Source organism: Ipomoea triloba, chromosome 15 (genome assembly GCF_003576645.1).
Source record: "Ipomoea triloba cultivar NCNSP0323 chromosome 15, ASM357664v1".
Classification (NCBI taxonomy): domain Eukaryota; kingdom Viridiplantae; phylum Streptophyta; class Magnoliopsida; order Solanales; family Convolvulaceae; genus Ipomoea; species Ipomoea triloba.
Window position 1 is genome coordinate 25,634,950 of NC_044930.1, and position 8,500 is coordinate 25,643,449.

At 34.8% G+C, this 8,500-nt stretch overlaps 1 long non-coding RNA gene across 2 annotated transcripts; it reads right to left on the bottom strand.

Moving 5' to 3' along the window:
- Window positions 1-535: 535 nt before the first annotated feature.
- On the bottom strand, window positions 536-4,906 carry LOC116007486. Of its 2 annotated transcripts, XR_004095266.1 has the most exons (4): window positions 4,853-4,896; window positions 4,634-4,729; window positions 2,456-2,527; window positions 536-989 (listed from the first exon to the last, which is right to left on the bottom strand). It is a non-coding gene; the product is annotated as an uncharacterized LOC116007486 (long non-coding RNA). The 2 variants fall into 2 exon arrangements; XR_004095265.1 differs by lacking the exon at window positions 4,634-4,729 and having other exon boundaries at window positions 4,853-4,906.
- Between the last annotated feature and the right edge of the window lie 3,594 nt (window positions 4,907-8,500).

Here is an 8,500-nt window from a genome sequence, read left to right on the forward strand (position 1 = left end):
AAAAAAAAAAAAAAAAAAAAAAAAAAAAAAAAAAAAACAAAAACAAAATGATTCTCATCAATCAAGCAATTCAACATGGAATCTTCCTTGAAATTTAAATTTTATTTCTTTTAAAAATAAAAATCCAAAGAAACCATCTGTTGACTTTTGACGTGGTTGTTAGGTGCAGATAGATTGGAGACATAGCTAGATTGTAGACCTTTCCACCATCAATAATTCATCAGATCTCTCATCTCTCTCAACTCTCATCCTCTCTGCTATACAGCTGTTGGAGCGATTATAATATACTCCTTAATAAAATTGAAGGGAAAATGAACATTTTAGTCCTTCAATTATATTATAATAACCAATTCAATCCTTTAATTTAATTTAATTATACATGTGATCTCATTTAGTCTCTAAATTGTTTGTTTACTGGTCATTTTCATCCCTCATCACAAATAGCTGTTAAAGTTAACAGTATGTAAATTCAACAGTTTCCTTCCAAAGCACACATGTAAAAAATACTACAATTTTAAGTCAAAAGCATCAAGTATTAACTTTATTTTCTATGTAAATTCATTTAAGAGTAATGATATCCACCTAGGGATGGAAGTAGGCCGAGCCGAGTTTTAAAAAATTATACATGGGCCTGTTACGGAAATTTAAAACATGGGTCTGGGCCTGAGTGTAACACCCCCAATTTCCAATACAGGAATAAACCATAAATAAACAATTCTTTCTTACTAACCATATTGGAAATCGATGCGGAAGCGAATTTAAATTCTAAACCAATGGGGTATTATGCCACGCTCAGACCAACTCACAAGGCCCAAACGCACAGGCTACAAAGATTCTGACTACAATCCATTTTACAACAACTCACTATCTATAATACAAATCAACTCTAGTACATCAATTTAGATTCTAACTAAACCATTATACCAAAGTCACTTCCAAAGTAACTAGCTCTAGGCCGCGCTCTCAAAACGAGTCACTTCTATCAAGTCCTGAAAACAATAAGGTTTGGAAAACACAAGCAAATATGATTAGCATAAAATGCTAAGTAAGCTCTACTCTGCCCCGTAAAATAAGTACATATATACTTTTGAAAATAGATATGCCTTGTAAATAGGTTTTGGAACCATTCAGTAAAAGAATTTGACTCACACCAAAGATACATAATATAGGTCTTTTCAAAAATCGTTTTCCCACACATAACTTAAATAGTTAAGAATAAAACACACTCTCCTCAAAGTATTAATAAGCTCATATAAGTAATAGGTCTTAGCGGAATACTTCATACGGTTAAAACAACATAATAATACCTTTATAAAACATCACTGCTCACTTCCAAGATAATAAGTACGGAGTATAAGATAGCATTTCTCAATACTTCTCAATATCATTTAAGGGCATAGCTCTACAAATAATCACTTTCCAAATATGTTTGAATGTATATATATAAATATAAGGAGGAATTCACAACCATATAGACATTTCAAAACATAGCTTTTCTCCATATCCTTCTCAACATATATTCATAGTCATAGATAACTCAAGTCTCATTCTCAAATATCAAAATAGCATAATATTGCTCAAGTGGAGGTATCCAACAATTCTTAGTTTATAGTTAAATCAACAAGTAAAACATAAGTATGGAGGTACTCAAATCACTAATAGGAGGATAGGAACGGAGCTTACCTCCACTACCGAACCTTCACACCTATACAATGTAAATGGAAACAGGAACTAGAAACCTAAGTGCGCACACCCCGGGGATTCCAAGCCCCAAAGGTAGTTACTAGCCCTAGTAACCCAGGATTTTTGCTACCAGGTTACCCACCCAATCAATAACCAATAGGACCGCAGCCCTAGGTTCTCATATCAATAGCAAATAGGACCGCAGCCCTAAGTGCTCACAATAATCTGGACCGCAGCCCAAGATTCTCGTAACCTCCAATAATAAAAATATAGATAACCTCCATATAGTTTATAAACATAAGAATATTCTCCAAGAATAGATACATTTGTATATAAATCCTCCAGGATAGTAATATTCTTTCAAAGTAGTTTTCATGGATATTTTCCATTGCCCGCAGGCTATTCAAATACACTTCCCAAAACAAGGTAGAGTATATATATATAATATATATACATTTTCCAAAATAGGATTTACATCAAACATAGGATTTATCCTCCAATCATAATATAGTTTATATCACTCAAGATAGATACTTCCCAAAAACAATATATATAGTTTCATACTCATCTAGTTTCTCGTAGAATCCTCCATATATAAATGTACACATACTCATAGGTTAGTAAATCACAATTTAACACCAAAATATTCACATTTTGCTATTTATCACATTTTATAAATCTAAACACATTTCAAAATAGTTTAAGGACCCAAATTGGATAAATAGCACATTTTAGATAGGGAAAGGTAGTTTTAACGGACATAGAAACTTACCTCAAGCTAAGCTCCAAAAGCAAGCAGCCGATCTAAGGCTCATCTCTTAGACTAGCCACGTCAACGGGGAACCTGTGAATTAATCACACCTCACTTATCAACTATTACTAATACTAGTATTAATATCAATACTAATATTCATCCATTTCTCCTTACACCATCATCATGTTTTAAAATTAGTCCAAGCATTTCTTATTAATCTCCCTTAAATCCACAGCATTAACAATTGATCACCATCCTTCGTCAACTCCTCACCATCTTACTCATAATCACACCTCACCATTAAACTACCATAGCACCATCCTTCCACTTCCACCACGATCATTAATAATTAAACACCATCTTAGTTATTATCATCCTCTTTAACTTAATTAGTCCGTAATTATAAAATATTCAACATCAACCCTTTCACATAATCTCATAGTCATGCATAACTATCCCATTAATCAATCAATAATCAATAGTCCTAACCATCATCATTAATCAATTTATCCATTATTATCAACTAATCACCATTATAATCATTATTAGCCATATACCCATCTATAACCATCTTAAATCACCAAACCATCATTAATTAATTAATAGCCAATAATCACATCACTAGTAATAATCTACATTAGTCCACTATTAATTCAATTACCAATCATAACCACCCAAAATCATTATTGAATCAATAACATAATCTATTCATTATTCTACCTATTCATCATCAACTAATCGACATTAATCACCAATTAAATCATCATCAATCCATAATCAATAATTAATCATTAATTAAACTATAATCACTGTTAACCCCTAATCGATAAGCATTCTCATTTACCCACGAATAATCCATAAGCATCCCTTAATCCATCATTACTCCAATAGCATCTATATTTAACAATTAATCCATCGTCAATACCCAACACCCATCAATATCCATACTTTCCAAAATAGTATACGTTCTCCAATTTAAAATATAGTAGTATGCAAAGTAGTATTTCTCTAGATTATGCCTTTCCTCCAAAATCAATAATCCTTGGTAAATATAACTCATATCCTCCAATAAAATTATAGTTTCACTAATTTCAATAAGCTTTGATTTTCAAACATAATTTCTCAAGGAAAGAGTTCTCACCGAACTCTACAACAACTTTTCAAGAATATAGACATAACTCCAAACAAGTAGGTTTTTCAATACTCAAATCATTCCCAAAAATGATAAGCTTTCAACATAATACTTATCAATTTGTAAAACATTTATATACGTTATATATATATAGATATACATATTTATATAATTTAAACATAGCTAAATCCTCCAAAAATAAATATAGCTTATATTCTCCAAAATAATACATTTTTATATAGTAACTAAAATAATACGCTTTATCACCAAACATCAATCGTAGATTACCAAATATTAGCTTTCTATAATAGAGTTCCTATTGAGCATATAATATAATAATAATATACAACAATATCCCACGAAACATAATTTCTCAAAATATCAATTCTTTTCTCAAAATGGTATAATTATACATAATTTTAGGTACATAGGTTTTCAAATTACATATTTTATCAAAATACATAATATTTTAATTATAAATACTAATCTTATTAACTAAGAAATATGTAAAGTATAAACCCTTCTCAAAAATAATAAGTTCTTTAGTACATAACTCTTCAAAAATCATATAATAGTTCATTAAACTAAAATAATTTCAAATGGGTTGAAGTAGCTTAATTTGGAAGGAATTTAAATTGTTAAAATAATTAATCCAAGGTTCAATTCCCAGTCAAAACAATTAAATAATTTTTTTGAAGTATAATTTATAAAAACACAAGAAACACTTGATAGCAGGGATCGAACCCAGACCAACCGCTCTACAAGCAACGGCACAGACCACTCCAACAACACTGCCTATAGTGACTAAAACACGCAATAGCTCTATAAGAAATTCCAGTAGCTACTGGACACAGATCTCTGCGAAATTCACAGCCCAAAAATCATACCAAATACCACAAAATACAACTTCATAGATACATCAACACTTCCAAACTTTAAACATGAACATACACTATTTTAGGAACAAAATAACACAATTTCTAAAGATTTAAAGTAGCAAAATAGCCAATAATTTCAACAATAAAACCTAGAGCAAAATAGTTTGGACATCCATGAATCCTTACCTCAAATGCTATCATCCTCTAGCAAAATCTCCTCCTAATCCTTAGGCTTAATCACAAGCTTCCCCTTCACCTTAAGTCTACCCCTTCACCTTAAGTCTAAGAAAAACCCCACACAACCATAAATACCATTTTTCAATACATACACAAAACAAGAACAAGACAAAAATAGAGGATGTGAGAGATGAAGAAGGAATAATGGAGAAGAAGATGAAATCTTACCACTTAGGGTTTCTTGGGGATGAACTCACGTGAGTGAGAGAGGAGAGGGGAAGAAATGAAGGGAAAATGGGGATATTTATACAGATGAGAAGGAAGTGGGTTAAGTGAGTCTAGAGATTTCCAAATCCTCATAATTGGGATGGGCTAAAAATTTGGCTTAGGAATATTTGGGCTCAAGCAAAGTCATTGGACTTGGGAAGAATAATTTATTTGGGCTTAGAAAGTTTGATAGTTATAAAAATGATATTAGCAGGCTCCTCTCAGATAGATTTTGGATAGAAAATGTTTGGATCATAAAATAGTTTATTTAAAGCCTTAAACAAAATAATTTATTTTAATAGCATTTAAGCTAAAAATATTTATGGTATTAAAATAAATTTTATTTTTGAAAGTATTTGTATTAAGTAATATCGCTTATTTGGAATAATTTTACGGGGTATTACACTGAGTATGTATGTGGGCTTTTTGTTAGGCTCAAGCCTAAGCCTACAATTGACCTAATCTGGCTTGAAGCCTTTTTAAAAGCTTGTTTAATATGTAGGTCATTAAAAATGTTTCAAAGTATGTAAGTCATGCTTGTCGGCAAATGGATTAATTTAGCAGCAGCCACAATAGTTAGGCAAGTTGCAAAGTTTGATCAAGAATGTTAGGCAAGTCCAAGAGTTAGGCACCTACAAAGTTTGAACAAAAATATTTATTGTTTGGTCCCTAAACTTTGGACTAACTACAAAATGACCCCTATTCCTCAACTATAAATAGGGAAGTCATTTGCCATTCTTGTCATCCCAAATCATTCTATTCTTCCCTCATATACTAGAGATATTAGAGAGTTTGTTGAGTGTATTTCTCCTTCCTAGCAAGAGAGAATTATCCTTGTTTTCTCCTTGTTAGTTAGAGAGTGGTTGTAACTCCTATTTTCTCATAGTGAAATTCTTCTACCCTTGCCCGTGGTTTTTACCCTAATTTGTTTAGGGGTTTTCCACGTAAAATCTGTGCCTCATTTATTTTTCTTTCTCAAATTATTGTTGCAATCTGATCTATCCCACTTCCGCGGGCGCAACAATTGGTATCAGAGCCTTTAGATATATTGTTCAGAATTTGTTTCAAGAACAATATGGCAGCGAAATTTGAGATTGAAAAATTCAATGGGAAAAATTTCTCATTGTGGAAATTGAAGGTGAAGGCTATCCTAAGGAAAGACAACTGTCTAGCGGCTATCAGTGAAAGGCCGGTGGATTTTACTGATGACAAAAAATGGAGCGAGATGAACGAGGATGCTATGGCGGATCTATACCTGTCAAGCATCGAGGAGAAGAAGACGGCCAAGGAGATTTGGGATCACCTCAACCGGTTGTACGAGGCCAAGTCACTACACAACAAAATTTTCCTTAAGAGGAAATTATATACTCTTCGTATGTCAGAATCTACTTCAGTGACGGAACACTTAAATACGCTGAATACTCTATTTTCTCAGCTTACATCTCTAAGCTGTAAAATAGAGCCATAGGAGCGTGCGGAATTTCTACTTCAGAGTCTACCTGATTCGTATGATTAACTCATCATCAACTTAACAAACAACATCCTTACAGACTATCTAGTCTTCGATGATGTTGCAGCTGCGGTTCTTGAAGAAGAAAGTCGGCGCAAGAACAAGGAGGACAGACAAGGTAATCTGCAACAGGCAGAGGCGTTAACGGTGATGAGAGGAAGGTCAACAGAACGTGGCCAAAGCAGTGGTCGTGGTAGATCAAAATCAAGTAAGAAGAATTTAAAGTGTTACAACTGTGGAAAGAAGGGTCACATGAAGAAAGATTGTTGGAATTTGATGACTTCTGCAAGAAGGAAGGCAGTTCACGGTGGCATACACTCCTCAACAAAATGGAGTGGCAGAGCGGATGAACAAAACCTTGCTGGAAAGGACAAGAGCAATGTTGAGGGCTGCGGGCTTAGAAAAATCATTCTGGGCAGAAACAGTCAATACCGCCTGTTATTTGGTGAATCGAGCTCCATCAACTGCAATCGAGCTGAAGACACCAATGGAGATGTGGACTGGTAAGCCTGTTGATTATTCAAACCTCCATATATTTGGAAGCATTGTGTATGCAATGTACAATGCCCAGGAAATTACAAAGTTGGATTCGAAGTCCAGGAAATGTAGATTCTTGGGGTATGCTGATGGAGTAAAGGGGTATCGCTTGTGGGATCCCACTGCCCACAAAGTTGTCATCAGCAGGGATGTTATCTTTGTAGAGGACAAGCTACAAAGAGGAGAAGTTGATGATAACACGGAAAAGGAGAAGCCAGAAACTACTCAGATACAGGTAGAGGAGGAATTTGAACAAGATTCTTCTGAAGCAGAACCGGCGCACGAGGAACCAGAACCAGAACGCTCTAGAGCTCCAACAACTCGTCAATCAGACCGTGAAAGAAGACGTCCCACTTGGCACTCAGATTATGTTATGGAAGGGAATGTTGCATACTGCCTTCTAACAGAGGATGGTGAGCCATCAACCTTTCAAGAGGCGATAAACAGCTCAGATGTTTCTCAATGGACAGCAGCAATGCAGGAAGAAATAGAAGCTCTCCATAAAAATAATACATGGGAACTTGTGCCACTACCACAAGGAAGGAAGCCAATTGGTAACAAATGGGTCTTCAAAATCAAAAGGAATGGTGACGATCAAGTGGAGCGGTATCGTGCAAGACTGGTGGTGAAGGGATATGCTCAGAAAGAAGGTATTGATTTCAATGAAATATTTTCACCTGTGGTTCGACTAACAACAGTTCGTGTAGTTTTGGCGATGTGTGCTACATTCAACTTACATCTAGAGCAGCTAGATGTGAAAACGACTTTTCTTCATGGAGATCTTGAAGAAGAGATATATATGCTCCAGCCTGAAGGATTTGAAGACAAAGAGAATCAGAACTTGGTTTGCAGGTTGAACAAATCTCTGTACGGTTTAAAGCAGGCGCCAAGGTGTTGGTATAAGAGATTTGATTCCTTCATCATGTGCCTTGGATACAACAGACTGAATGCAGACCCTTGTGCATATTTCAAGAGGTTTGGAATAGATAACTTTGTTATATTGCTGTTGTATGTAGATGACATGTTGGTCGCCTTTGTTATATTGCTGTTGTATGTAGATGACATGTTGGTCGCAGGCCCCAACAAAGATCACATTGATGAACTGAAGGCACAACTGGCTAGGGAATTCAAAATGAAGGACTTGGGACCAGCAAACAAGATTCTAGGGATGCAAATTCACCGAGACAGAGGTAATAGGAAGATTTGGCTTTCTCAAAAGAATTATTTAAAGAAAATCTTGTCACGTTTCAGCATGCAAGATTGTAAGCCAATTTCTACCCCTCTTCCTATTAATCTCAAAGTATCCTCAAGTATGAGTCCTAGCAATGAAGAAGGGAGGATGGAGATGTCTCGAGTACCGTATGCATCAGCGGTGGGGAGTCTAATGTTCGCTATGATATGTACAAGACCAGACATTGCGCAAGCAGTGGGAGTAGTTAGTCGGTACATGGCGAATCTAGGCAGAGAGCATTGGAACTGTGTGAAGAGGATCCTAAGATACATCAAGAGGACCTCAGATGTTGCATTATGTTATGGAGGATCAGACTTTATTATCAACGGGT